The sequence below is a fragment of the Caretta caretta genome, chromosome 19, assembly GCF_965140235.1.
Source record: "Caretta caretta isolate rCarCar2 chromosome 19, rCarCar1.hap1, whole genome shotgun sequence".
Taxonomy (NCBI): Eukaryota; Metazoa; Chordata; order Testudines; family Cheloniidae; genus Caretta; species Caretta caretta.
Window position 1 is genome coordinate 6,434,517 of NC_134224.1, and position 13,547 is coordinate 6,448,063.

Here is a 13,547-nt window from a genome sequence, read left to right on the forward strand (position 1 = left end):
CCACAACACCCCACCGCCAACACACTGCCACCAAAAATGAGGTGTTCTCCAAGTGCCCCGGGAAACTCCCTCGAACGCTTTCAACCCCTCTTTAAAAGACAGAGGCCGCTGGGAGCGCGTGTCATGGCAGGAATTCTCTCTGTGCCGCCTCACAGCCAGGAGCGCGTGCGCCCACGGAGTTAAATTTTGCCTGAGAACAGAATTCAGTGCAGTCCCACAGCAGCAGGAGATATTAGAGAGGAGACTTGCCCCCCGCTCCTCTGCAGCTCAGCGCTGATCTCCCAGGTCAGGCAGCCAGTGATTTGCTTTCCTTCCTAAGGTAGGTATTTCGCAGGTGAGGCCGCAGGGTCCTTGAATGATATTTAAGAGCGCGATAGTGCAGTTTTCCTCCCCACCAGCAGGCCGGTGGAAAAGGTCATTCCCTCAGATAGCTTCGCAGTTTCTTGACTGAGGCCTGAAACAGCAAAATAATTGAATGGCCCTAACAGAATGAATCACGACAGAGGAGGGAGCAGCAGGAGACCTCCCAGCGTTCCAGGAGGCAGAGCGTCTTGCACATCAGCTGGCGTCTCTCGCCCTAGCGAGGAGCACGGGCCAGATTCTGCTCACCCTGGCCCCAGTCCAGGGTACTTCCCCTGGATCATTTGGGGTTTAATTACAGCAGCACCTAGAGGCCACAGCTGGGTCAGGGCCCCGTTGTGCTGGGCATTATACATACACACAGAGACAGCCCCTGCCCCTAAGGGACCACAATCTAAACCAGTGGTTCTCAACCCGCGGGCCAGTTGCAGTCCAATCAGCATACAGCTGCAGCCTGGGTGACATCCTCAGGGCCATACAGGTAGTGTATATATTGTGTGGATGCAGCCCACATAACACAGAGAGCTGCCTATGCACCCCACCATGGTCAATAGGTTGAGAGCCAGTGATCTAAACAGGCAGGACACAAGGTCGGAAGGGAAACAGTGAGGAAGTGACACAGCAGATTAGCAATACAGCAGAGTTTCTCCTAGCCCCCAAGCCAGTGTCTCGGCCACCAGATCACACGGCTTCTCAATTTGCACGGCTGTAACTGAGCTCTGACGCCATCTCAGAGCGAACATAGAGGAGAGGCGCCCGAGGCGCCGTAGAAGAGCACAGGAGGGAGCTAGCCGCAAGTGCCCGAGGAACTGCCAAGGGGACTGAGACCTCTGACACCACCCTGAGCTTTACATGCCGGAACCTCTGAGCTGATCCTGTGCCAAGGAGATTAAGCCAGGAAAGCTGGGCTTGGAGCACTCGGGTAAGCCAGGGACTTCGGAGTCGACCTCCACTCGATCACCAGCTGGAGAGAGCGCTCCCTTCTGTGTATCCTGCACAGACACTGCTTTTCCCACTCAGCTCCTTCGAGGAGTCCCACCGAGCCCAGGCCCCCTGGGGATTTACTACAGGCACACCAAGGCAGTTTGCAGCTGAGGGCTGTTCCCAGGGGTCAACGTCCACATCGCGAAAAGGCCATTGTCATGTCCCTTGACCCCACGTTGGCTGTTCCCGTGGAGACACTAAGGTCTAAATATGTCCTGGAGGCTGAAGCCCCTTCGCTCTCCAGCCAGGTTCGAGGCACATTGGCAGGGCAGTAAGGTGGGGAAACTGCCCAGTTTCCCGAGCCTACTCCCAGCATGCATTTGAGGGGGAGCAAGTACACAGTAGCGCTTAGAGCAGGAGGCAGGGTGCCAGGACTCCTGGGTTCCATGCCCACTGCTGACTCGCTGCACAACCTTGGGCAGGTCGCCTCCCCGTTCTTTGCCTCAGTTTCCCCATCCGCAAAGCGGGGATAAAATCCTGACCTGCCTCACAGAGAATCTGTCCCTGGATTCTTGTATTGTAAACATGCCTAGAGATCTCTGCTACTGAGGAAGGGCAAAATATAATGTAATCATTGGTGATTCACGCTCCCTCTGCTCTGGGGGATTTGAGATGTTATATGCAGCCCACCTGCGCTGACAGCCTGGTGATTTTTTTTGTAAAATGTATATATGTGTGTGTCTCTCCACATACACACACCCACCCTCCCCTCCTAATTGTTTCTCTTCATCTTTTTATGGCTGTTAATTGCTCACTCCTCCATTTGCTGTGTTACACCGACTGTTGCTCTTAATTTGCCTCGACTGCTGCAGGTGCTGGATGTATTATTAACTTTTAACGTGGCGTGCTAGAGATCCGTGCATTTATTTTCCTTATTACTGATGGATATTTAATTGGTGAGCTGTTGCTGCAGTGGCCATGCCATCCAGCAGGAATCCACTGCACACACGATTTTGCATTCCTCTGCTGGCGCGCTGGCTGCCAGATATTTTAAACAAACACACACGATTGCATCAATACGCCCCAGAGATTCAGTTTATAAATACACAGCCATGCAGCACACCCATGGAGGGGCTGCCTCGCCAGTCGCCGGGTGAACAACAGAGATCACCACGGTGCTCAAAGCACCAGCCATGAATTAGTGAAGTCGCACAATCCTTTAAACAGACAGGAGAATCGAGGCACAGGGATTTAACCAAGATCACTCAGTGGCAAAGGCTGGGAATGGAACCCAGGAGTCCTAGCTCCTAGTTACCTGCACTCACCACTAAAAAAACATTCTCTTTCAAAGCCAGGAATAGAACCCACGCGTTCAGACTCTCAGTCCCCTGTTCACGCCACAGGATACCCAGCTGAAGGCTGGGAAAAACTGCAGTGTCTGTGGATAAAAATGGCAGTTATCTTAACCCTTTGCATGCTGCACCCGAGTCCTCCCTCTGGGGCTACGAAGTGGCAGCCTGACAGCTGGCTCCTGTTCCTCAGCTCATCCTCACCCACACACTTAAGAAGCAAGCTCAAGCTGTCCCTGATGCTGCGCCCTCGTTAGCTATGAAAGGGTGACGGTTTATTTCTTGTGCACTGTACCTTTAAATTTCCAAGAACTCCGGCAGTCTGCAGAGACAGCTGCCCTTTTGGTCTCACAGCGGCTGCAGCCTGTTACAGAGGAGCAGCACACACTGTGCTCTCTCCTGGTGTCAGGACCACAGCTTGGGTGGTCAGAGCAGGAGTTGGCCACGGGTCACAACCGGAGACAGGAGTTAAGCCAAGGGTCAGAGCCAGACTTGGGATCAGAAACCAGAGCCAGCAATCAGGAGCAAGCCAGAGAAATGGAACCAGGGACAAGTCAGAAAAGCAGAGCTCGGAGTCAGGAGAGAAGGTATGGTCCAATGTAACAGCCAGCCAGAAATGCACCCAGTGACATAAAGAACTTCCGCCTCCTGGCTTAAATAGTGCGGCCGGACCAATCGGTGGGGGCTGGGTGCTCCTCCAGTCAGGACTCCTTGGGTGGGACTAGGGTTCCCTTAGCCACTCCACCCACCAGTTACAAACAGGCTGCCGGATGGCGGCCAGGATGCGAAGGCCACCTGCAGAGCTGAGTTCAAGACCTGTGGATCCTCACACCTGGAGACTTGACTTCTGTTCTTTCTTGTTGATTTCCCTTAACCTAAAATACAAGGCTGGGGGTTTCAAAGGTGCCTAAGGGAGTTAGGAGCCAACTTCCGACTGAATTGGAGGCTCCTGTGCAAATCCAAGGGCCAGCCATTGAAAGGTGTGTGTGTGTGGTGAAAACCAGCAGGCAGCTGCCCATTTAACATCAGCTGGTTCGCCCAGCACCCTGCCCTCGGGAGCTTTGCAGAGTGAAACCAGGTCGTTTGTTTTCATTAGTTTAACCTAATTGGCTGCGCTCTTCGAGGGGGAGGGGCAGGGGCAAGTGGATGTGTTGGGCTCAATATGCCACTTGCTCATCTCGATGCCATTGATCAGGCCCAGGATGTTGCTGGCACTCACTGCGCAGCTCAGAGGAGGGCGTTAGCTGGGGAGGAACTCGCAGAGGTCGGAGACGGCATGAGCAGCCGTGCTCAGCAGCGAGCGCCTCCTTCTCAGGCGCGCTGCCCAAAGGGCAACGCCAGCCTACGCCTGCGTTCATCCACAGCCCAGGGTCTGCCATTGCCGAGCAAACTAAGCCCTATGCCACCCCTTCGGATCCCCATTTTACAGGTCACAGACAGGGGAAGTGACACAGGCCACACAGAGAGTCAGTTGCAGAGCTCGGAAGGGAGCCCAAGAGTCCTGGCATTTAACCACGAGGCCACGCTTGTTCATCCTTCCTATGCAAAACCATGCCTTGGAAATTGCCTCTGTCCATGGAGGGATTGAAAAATTTCAACCAGCTCTGCTGAGACACACCCCACAATTCGTTTCACAGCTGGCGAAGGGAAAGCACTGCTGAGAGGAAGGACGGCCCAGTGGTTAAACGACTTGGGAGACCTGGGCTCAAGTCCCTGCTTTGCCACAGAAGAACCTTTTGTTTCTTGTACTGAGGTATTGGTTTTCATAACCATCTGTCCCCATAACGAGGGACACTGGCGGTGATACTGGGAAACTGGAGTGCCTAAGGGAATTGCTTGTGTGACTTGTGGTTAGCCAGTGGGGTAAAACCAAAGTCCTCTCTGTCTGGCTGGTTTGGTTTGCCTTAGAGGTGGAAAAACCCCAGCCTTGCACTGTGACTGCCCTGTTTTAAGCGATCTCTACTCATCTCCCACCTTGCTTTCCTTTTTCTCCATGCCAGGCATCCCCCAGCCGCCCTAGAGTCTCCCTTCTGCCCAGCAACGAGGCCTGTGAACGCCCCTCTTAGCCACGGGAGCCGAATCCCCGGCAGCAGGAATTTGACTGCTTGCTTACAAAGAATGCATAGACAGCAGCGTGCGCAGGTAAACAACTCGGCGGCACCCGACCAAAAATATAGACAAATCAATGAACAGCAATCCCCACGCAGCGGAGGGGAGGAGAAGGCTGTTAAGTGCGTCCAGCAGAGCAATTGCTGGCTCCGGCAGCAGCAGGGCCAAGCCTGGTGCGAGACAAGGAGGCTCCATCACCGGGCTTTGCTTTAATAAAGCAGCTGTCTCGTAGATCTTGGGAGCAGTCGATAGGCCTGTTATTTACCATTTGTTTCCCAGGTGCTGCCAGCCTTCAAATACTCCCCAAGACGGGAGCGAAAGGTGGGGCCAGGAGGGAAAGCACGGATCTCTGGGCAGGAAGGGTGCAAAGGGGGACGGGCTCACATGCCTGGGCAGGGACAGGGCAACTGGGGATGGGCTCACATGCCCATCTGCATTCCTGCATCTCCGGCCCCTGCCTCAGCTCCCGCGACTGCCTCTGGTCACCCCCCTCCAGCGTTACTCCATTGCTTGGCCCATGACAACCCCGCCATGGTCGGGCTCTGGTAACACTTCACGACCACACACACACAAATGGTTGGGCCTAGTTGAGGGGCCGGGGGCTCAGAGCCAACAAGGATGGCCCAGGGGACCTCTGAAATCTCAGGGCTTCTCACCGACTGAGAAGCCCAGCCTTGGCTGTAGCCAGAGGGCTCTGCCATGCCCTGGCCTTCTGGCCATCGATTTCTTTACTCCCCCCAGCCCACACTTGGCATCATGTGGCAAATAAAAGGCTCCCACCCACCATTCCAGAAATCTGGGGTGGTGGGTGGACACTCATCCCTTCTTGGCCTGTTTTCCACTGAATGTACAGTGTCTAGGGCCCATGCATCAGAGACTGTGGGGGCATGAGCCCACCATTTGCACACACCACCATGCACATGCTGAGAAAGGGGAAAGGAGTGAATGGCATTGAAGCCAAAGGCGAAAATCCCCAGCAGTCATTCGGGGGGACACATGCAGGGATCCCTCTCCCAGTCCCTGCCTCTGCCCTTTTCCGTGCCGTGATGCGGAGACTAACCCCTGTCACTCTGCTGCTTTCATGTGCTCTGCCTCCCCTCCAGAAGAATATTCATTTGTTTGTCAGCACAGCAATGGAGGCTCCGGGGCCCCTCTGATGGGCACCCATTCCATTAACTACTCATGGCATACGCCAGGCTAAAGACTAATTACTTGGCAGATCACAAGCTCCTTAAGAGCAGATTTCAAGCATTCCTCAGGTGAATATGGCTTGACAGCAAATGGTCAGGCCGCCTCTTCTCTCACCCTCCTCTGGCCTGGTCTATGGAGAAGGGGAACCAGGGCAGTTACAGACGTGACCAGGGACGCTGGGGAAAGGGAGACAGGAAAGAGCACCTTTCCCAGCACAGAGGTGGGTCATGGACAGACAGGGGTTCCCCCCAGGGGTGTGTGGCAGGCCCCGGGTACCCTCATTCACTGTCAGATTGTCTTAGTCCCTGCTACCGATATGCAGGGGGCTGTCCCAGGGCCCCTCCTCCAGCCCCATCAGTCAACTGCAAAAGGGGAGCATGCCCACCTTCCCTCCGCATCCGGAGAGCCAGGGAATCAGCCCCCAAGATTCCCAATCCAAGGGAATGCATTGGAAATGGAGCTGGATCATTCCATCATTAGTTGGGCGTGGCAGGGCCCCGGCTGAAGCCAACGGGAGTTTGGTCCCTGGGAGCAGGATCCGGCTCACACATGTGGCCGGATCACACACTTCAGAGCATCAGCCAAACCTCTGCAGTGGGCCAAAAGGACTCTCCCGCCATGTCCCCCATCGCCATGCCTTCTGGCTTTGCACAGGTGGCTACAGGCACCGCTGGCGGGGAGGACCGAACCCGCCTCTGATGTGTCAGATGCCAGCACTGCTGGGGCAGGCATTCCCCACCCCCCTCCACCCCACATCCCCCAGAGCCAACGAGCTGTACTTGCCAAGTCCTGGATTCTCCAGCCCTGCTCTGCAGTGCACAGGGCCTAAAGCTGTAACAGCTGCCAGTCCCCCTGGCTGCCACTCCCTGCCCCGCTCCATCTGCCCTGCCCGGACGCCTTGGAGACCTCAGAGCAGCCATGCAGACCAAGTGGGCTAGGAGCATGGCAGAGGAGCTGGCCTCATCACACCGGCGCGTGTTACGCATATAAAAACCTCAGCCCTACCTGCACCAAAAATCAGGAAATTGCTACGCTCCATTGCGAGAGACATTAAAATAATGACGACATTCTCCTGGCACCAAATTCAGCTGCCTTTTGCAGGGGAGCAGGAAGGGAGTGTGGTCTATGGGGTACAGCGGGGGATCAGGATACCTGGGTCCTCTCCCCAGTTCTGCCACCACCTAGCTGTGTGAGCTTGGGTGAGCCCCTCTGACTCTCTTGCATGCCAATAATACTTAACCAACCTCACAGGGGTGTTTGAGAGGCTTCATTAATGCCGGCAAAGTGTTTGGAGAGCCTCTGCTGACAGGCTGAGAAGACGCGCAAACAAAGAATTATTGTTAAAACAATGGAAGCCTCTTCAAATCAGCCCCGGGGAGAGCCGTAGCGCTGTTCAGAGAACAGCTTGGCTGCAGCCTGGCCGCAGGGCTCTTCCTTCTAACAGGTGACTTCAGTACCTCCAAGGAGAGGAGCCACGAATATGGCTGACAGACGACATCACAGCTGGCGTTAGCAGCGTGGCTGGCGTGGCCGACACCGCTGCCCTCTCCTGGTTGGGTTCAGAACTACTCCACCTGTGGGTCACAGAACAGATACTACTGTAGACACCTAACTGAGACTCCTTTAGCTGGAGGGACCTGGCCTATCTGGAGCTACCCCCTTTCTAGCTCTGCTGGGAAGTCTGGTGTACAGAACAGTAACCGACACAGTCAGGAATTTGTTACCATATCCTGGGTATTTCCATAGCTGCTGTGGCCACATTTCCACAGTACCTCTCACCCAAAAGGTAGGTCGATGCCCCAGGTGGGGAAACTGAGGCACGGAGAGATGGAGTTATTTGGCTAAAGTCAGACAACGGGTCAACGGAAGAGAGAACGCAGCAGTCCCGACTCCCAATCCCCTGCTTTAAACTGCCAGACCACGCTCCGTCAGTTTGGAGGACCGCGGTAGCAAGCACCCTCATGTTGCGTGGCACCTTACCTCCCACTCCCCCAGCATCAGAAGGTCCAGATGGAGCACCCAAAATGCAGTAACAAGGCAGCCCGAGAGTGTGATGTTTTATATGCACGCACGAAACCAGTGGTTCAATAATGACCCGACCCTAATACATCTGCTACCTTTGTCTTAAACACAACTCAAGGTCCTTGGAATTCTATTAACAAGAGTAGCCAAGATCATTAAATATCAGTTAGCGGCATGCTAGGGGTGATAAAACAGTCTGCTAGCTGCATTTTCCCCTCGTTCGGCTTTGCTTCCAGCCCCTTCTGGGAAGCCTGTTTCACGAGGGGTTTCTTAGGGCTGAATGAAGCAGATTGGAAAAGCAAAACAGCAACCCACAGCATTTGTCACGCCACAATTTGTGCTGAGGTTTTGAAAAGCACCAGACTGCATTACCTCAATTCCCTCCCCCACCTTGTAAATCCTCTTCAGCTACACCTTGGAGCCCATTCACAAATAGCCACGTGCACGTACACCAACACGTGTCATTGCGTACATGGGTGTGCATGTGGCTCACGTGACAGGATGCATGTGTGCGCGTGTATACATGTCTTGGTGTCACGCTGCATTCACGTGCGCTCACCACGTGTTGTGTGTCCCTGGGAACACGGGTCCACGCTTTTGTGATGGAGCGCCGGTGTGAGCAAGCACACGTCTTGGGTGTGTACACGTGTGCCCTGCACGACGGTCTGCACCCGAGCGTGCGCGCCCGTGTCCGCCTTTGGGATGGTACGCCGGTGCCAACACGCACTTGTGTGCACGCGTCTAGACACACTTGCTGATAAAGATAAAGATCTCCTAGCAGGTACACTGACGAAGAGCACAGCGGGGCGCCGGCCCCAGCCTCTCTGTTGCAGATCAAACTCAGTAATTTAGGAGTTGGCTGAACCCCTCCGGTTTGGCCATTGCGCCATCTGGCGATACGTTAATTACACCAACGTAATTAAGAGAAGAGCCCTCTCCTTACAACCCAGCCGTTACCTGGAGCTGTGCCGGTGAGATCGCTCCCTGAGGCTAAAGCAAAGCGAACCACCAGGCCTCAGTGGGAGCCAAGTGGGGCAAGGCCAGGCAGGCCCCCGGGCGGTGAACCCTGGTGCAGGAGCCAGCCCCATGGCAGCAGTGAGGACCAGCTGCGCAGGCCACCCCACTTCCCACTCTGGTTTGGATCCGCAGCCTCGGCCATCACCAACCTGACTGGGGCGGCCAGTACCATTGCTCCTCGCTGCTGCCGTTGGGCAGGTCCTGCTCCCGTACCCGACACAGACCAGCTGGAGCTCAGCTTGCCCCCACCACTACCACCTGGGCCCTTGACACATGCCCAGGTTGCCTATGCCTTAATCCAGCCCTGGCAATGGCACGTACCGTGCGTGAGGCCGGGGGTGCTGCTGGAATCGATGGGAGTCTTCCCACCGCCTTCACTTTTCAAACCAAGGCAAGAACAGCCCAGCCCCCACAAGCCACAGAGGGCATGGAATGAGCCACAGTCCTGATTCTGTCTCCAGAGCGGGGCCCACCTCAGCGCCCTCTGGAAAGTTTCCCAAAGAGCAGATTCATTTGGGCCAGCAAATACCATGCAAGCCCAGAAGGAAGCGCTATGGCCAGGGCGACATCTCCCAGGGAGGGGCCCGAGGCTGGGCTGCAGCTTTGCCCGAGACCGTCGAGGAGAGTTTATACCATGCACTTTAGGGAGTGCAGGTCACGCAGGGTGGGTGCTGGGCGTCCCTTGCCGTGAGCACCACGCCCTGGATTTAACTCTCCCCAAGGCCTGCAGTCTCGTTTTCTTTGACCTCCGGAGACCATCCACCAGGCAACCGAGCTTTCCGGGTCCCTCCGGGAGTCGTGGGAGCTCTGCTCCCGCAGGACCGTCACCAAATCACAATGCCTGAGCCCCGGCAGCTGCTCTCTGCTCCCACCGTTGCGTGCTTGCAGTCCAAAATGTCAGCTGTGTCTCAACCAGCTTCCGTGCCTCCCCCATCCACAGCTCCGCTCTGACACCCTCCCGACACCATCACCATTTTCCCTGTCAACTTGTTTTCCCAAAATAAGGATTCTGAAAGCAGAACCCACTCTCCGCCCCCAACACTGGCAGAGGACTCCATGGCAGCTGGCTGAAGAACCCGGCACAGGCAAGCACCCAGAGACAGAACTCAGCCCAAGTTCTGTGCCACCCCCGTGAAAGTCATTGATTGCAGTGCCGGGGCTAGCTTTATGATGTGGGGAGCTGCAGCATGGTTATTCTCGGGGGGGGGGGCGCTCCTCTTTCTCGCCCCCATCAATATTCGCCGACCGAAAGCCCCATGTTACATATAGGACAGTCTGTGCCATAAATGGCTGTGACCCCAGCAACTAGAGTCTCCGCTCCGCTTCACGGGTCACAAAAGCCAGCTCGTTGCCTATCGCAGACTCGGAGCCCTGCCCGTTCCCTGGCCAGTGCCTCTCTCACCTGCTCCAGAGTCCAGACAGCACCTGCCAATGCCCCTGCAGACATCCTACAGAGCTGCCAGTCCACCCCTGCGCAGAATGAGAGCCTTGCTGCTTCGTGTCTGGCCTCCCCTAGACACAGGTCTCGCTTGGCTCACCTGCCCTGGGCTCCACTTCCCTGGTTCTGCAGTGTTCCTACCCCACCGTGGTGCTGGCTTCCCAGAAGCCTTTGCAGAGAGAGAGAGAGAGATGTGCTCCCCATGCCGGTTAATATCCCACTCAGCAGGGCTGCGGGCACCCTCCCTGGGCCAGCTTCAATTTTCTAGGAGTTCCATCTGAAAACTGAAACCACACCAGCTTGACTCCCACCCAGAACCCCGGGAAACTATATATGCCCCCTTGATAGCATTGAGACCAGGGGTTTTAAACAACAACAGCTTATGTGGGGAGGAGGGGAAGGAATGGGGGGAAAACAGAATAAACTTTGGAAAGCCAGCAATTAACACATCATCAATATCTATTCGGTAAGACTCCCTTAATATTCCCAACCTCAGTCCTCCTCTTGCTGTCTCCAGTCACTAATACAGTCTAACTGCTTCCCTCCCCGCCGGTTTCCCCACTCACAGTTTGTTGTCCTGGACTGGTGGAAACTAGAATTCTGAAGATCCATCGCCAGCCACGCCAGGGCTCTGCTACCTAACCCACTTGAAGCGATTTTAACTTTAATTGCTGGATAAGGAGACCTGCGTCCTTGGCGGCTGCTGCTCTCTGAATCTTCAGCCTTAGCAAGCTCCACACCATCGCTTGACTCAGCACCACCTGCTCCCTCAAAGATTCCTGCACCAAAAAGATTTTTTGGAGATGAACCACTAGGATACACAACCCTAACCACAGTCATTACCACCAGAAAAGCACAATCGGCAAAAAATAGAAATTCGTTGTTTTTTCTGTCTTTAGTCCTGTGCCCAGGCTCGCTTATCCAACTGTGTCTAACTATGATCTTTCTCACGGTGACCACTCCCCCCCCCACCCCACCCCAGGCATATTTGATGCATTTCTCTTGTCCTTTTACTTCTCAACTGGGATAATCATGTTTTATTGCCCTCAAAACTCAAAACTTAACTGTATTTTAAACAAAATGCCCCAAATTGTCAGATACGTGAAATGCAAATGAGGCTTGGCCCAGTCCGTCATTTCCCCTTGCTTGCCAACAGATGGCAACACAGAGCTCTCCCCTCTCCATCTGGAGTTCTCAAGCAGCTCTGGGCCACTCTTCTCCTTGTTCACCAACAGGCGTCCCTCGTGAGCGCCCTGCTCTTTAGGGCTTCAGGCCATGGGTCTGACACATTCTCTCTCCCAGTCCCATCTCCACCCTGCACAGCTTGTTGCAAACACCTCAGTTCATTGCCACCCATTCCAGTTTTCCTGGCAGTAGCTGACAGCGGCTGCACCATCCCGCAGAGAGATCGCTCCTCGCAAGGAAGGGGCACTTCATCTGCGGCTGCTTAATTGCCCTTAAAAATAAGCTTCCTGCTCTCAGCTCGGGAAATCAATGCAATTTAATACGAAGCTTCAAGGCCTTAAGTGCCGAGTCCAAGGAATCTGCCTTAGAAACCAGAGGGCAAACCCGTCCAAGAAGAGCTAAACAAAAGGAGGAGGGCCAGTTTCAAGGCGCCCGGGTGGGATCTGCAGCCCTGTGATTCCCAGCTCAGTAGACCCTGCAGACGCCTCACCAAGATCTCCCATTTCCTGATCCTGCAGAAGGAGCAGAACTGCCTTGTCTGGTCAATTTCTATCTATCCGAGGTATTTAGCTGGTCCTAGGGTTGCCACCCATCTGGTTTTCACCCAGACAGTCCAGATTTCGGCTTGTGTGTCCAGGTGCCATTTGACAAGCCCTGATGTCCCGTTTTTTTGACCAGGGAAGAGGCTGAGCAGGGGCGGAGCCTTGGGGGGGAAGAGGTGGAGCAGGGGGTGGGGCATGGGGGAAGAGGCGGAGCAGGGGGTGGGGCCTCTGGGTTACAGTTCCCAGCCATTAGAAAGATGGCAACCCTATTGGTACCTCACAATTTTTAGTGTATTTATCCTCACCACACCCCTGTGAGGTAGCCCAGGGCTGTTATCTTCATGGTACAGAGGGGGAACTGAGGCACAGAAACCCAGCTCTCCATACGTATGGAGGCATCTAACTAACCCCCATTAAAACCAGTGGGAGTTAGGCACCTAACCCAGAGAGATTAAGGATTTCAGTGGAGGCGAGGAGCCTGAATACCTCTGAAGATCTGGGTCTAAGTGATTTGCCCACAGTCACAGAGGCAATCTGTGAGAGAGGAAGGAATTGAACCCTGGGCTCCTGAGTTAGAAGCAGCCATCCTAACTCTGAACCATCCTTCCTCTCCAGTGCTGCAGTTCCATCCTTTGGCACATGTGCTGTCAGCGTCAAGCATTCGGCTCCCCCAGGGCAAAGGGAGGGGGAAGTTCTCAGATGTTGTATCAAAGAGCTGGGCACAACAGTGGCAGTTACTGTGGAGAGGCTGGTAGACAGAGGGCCTTTCCAGCTCCCTGCAGCTGATGACTAATCCGACCCAGAGCCTGGCGATCTTCAGGACACAGCCCCATGGGGTCTGCTCTCTCCTGGTTCTAACCTAGGTTTATTCAGTAGATGCAATCAAGCCCAGGGAGAGGGCTGGCTAAGCAACCCAGAGAGCAGGGTGACTCCCTGTAGAGGGCTAAGACACAGCAGTCTTGGCTGCAGGCCCTGGAATTAACTTTGAACTAGATGATACTTTGCATTACTCTCCTCTTCTGCATTGTGCCACTTTCCAGGGGTCTTTCCTCTGGCCACACTCCCGCTGAGAAGGGCACAGCGTAAGGGCCTGAGGATCTGAAGGAGCTTACCCCTTTCCGTCACTCACTGGCTTGGGCCAGTTCTGTGACGGATGGAGGGACCAGCCCAGCTGCCAGACTGCTTCTGCATGAGACAATTCCCTGAAAGCCTTTGCTGAATGGAGGAGCCTCAGAGATGCTGAGCGCCTACAGAGGCCTAGGTGACAGCTGCTTTTCACCCTCCTCTCCTTGTCTCCATCAGTCAAAGCCTGAAAACTTAATTCTAAGGCATCATTGTGCAGCCAATTGGCCAAACAAAGCATTGGTTATAAGGCCAACAGCAGGCCACCTCTCAGCATGCTGTCCTCCT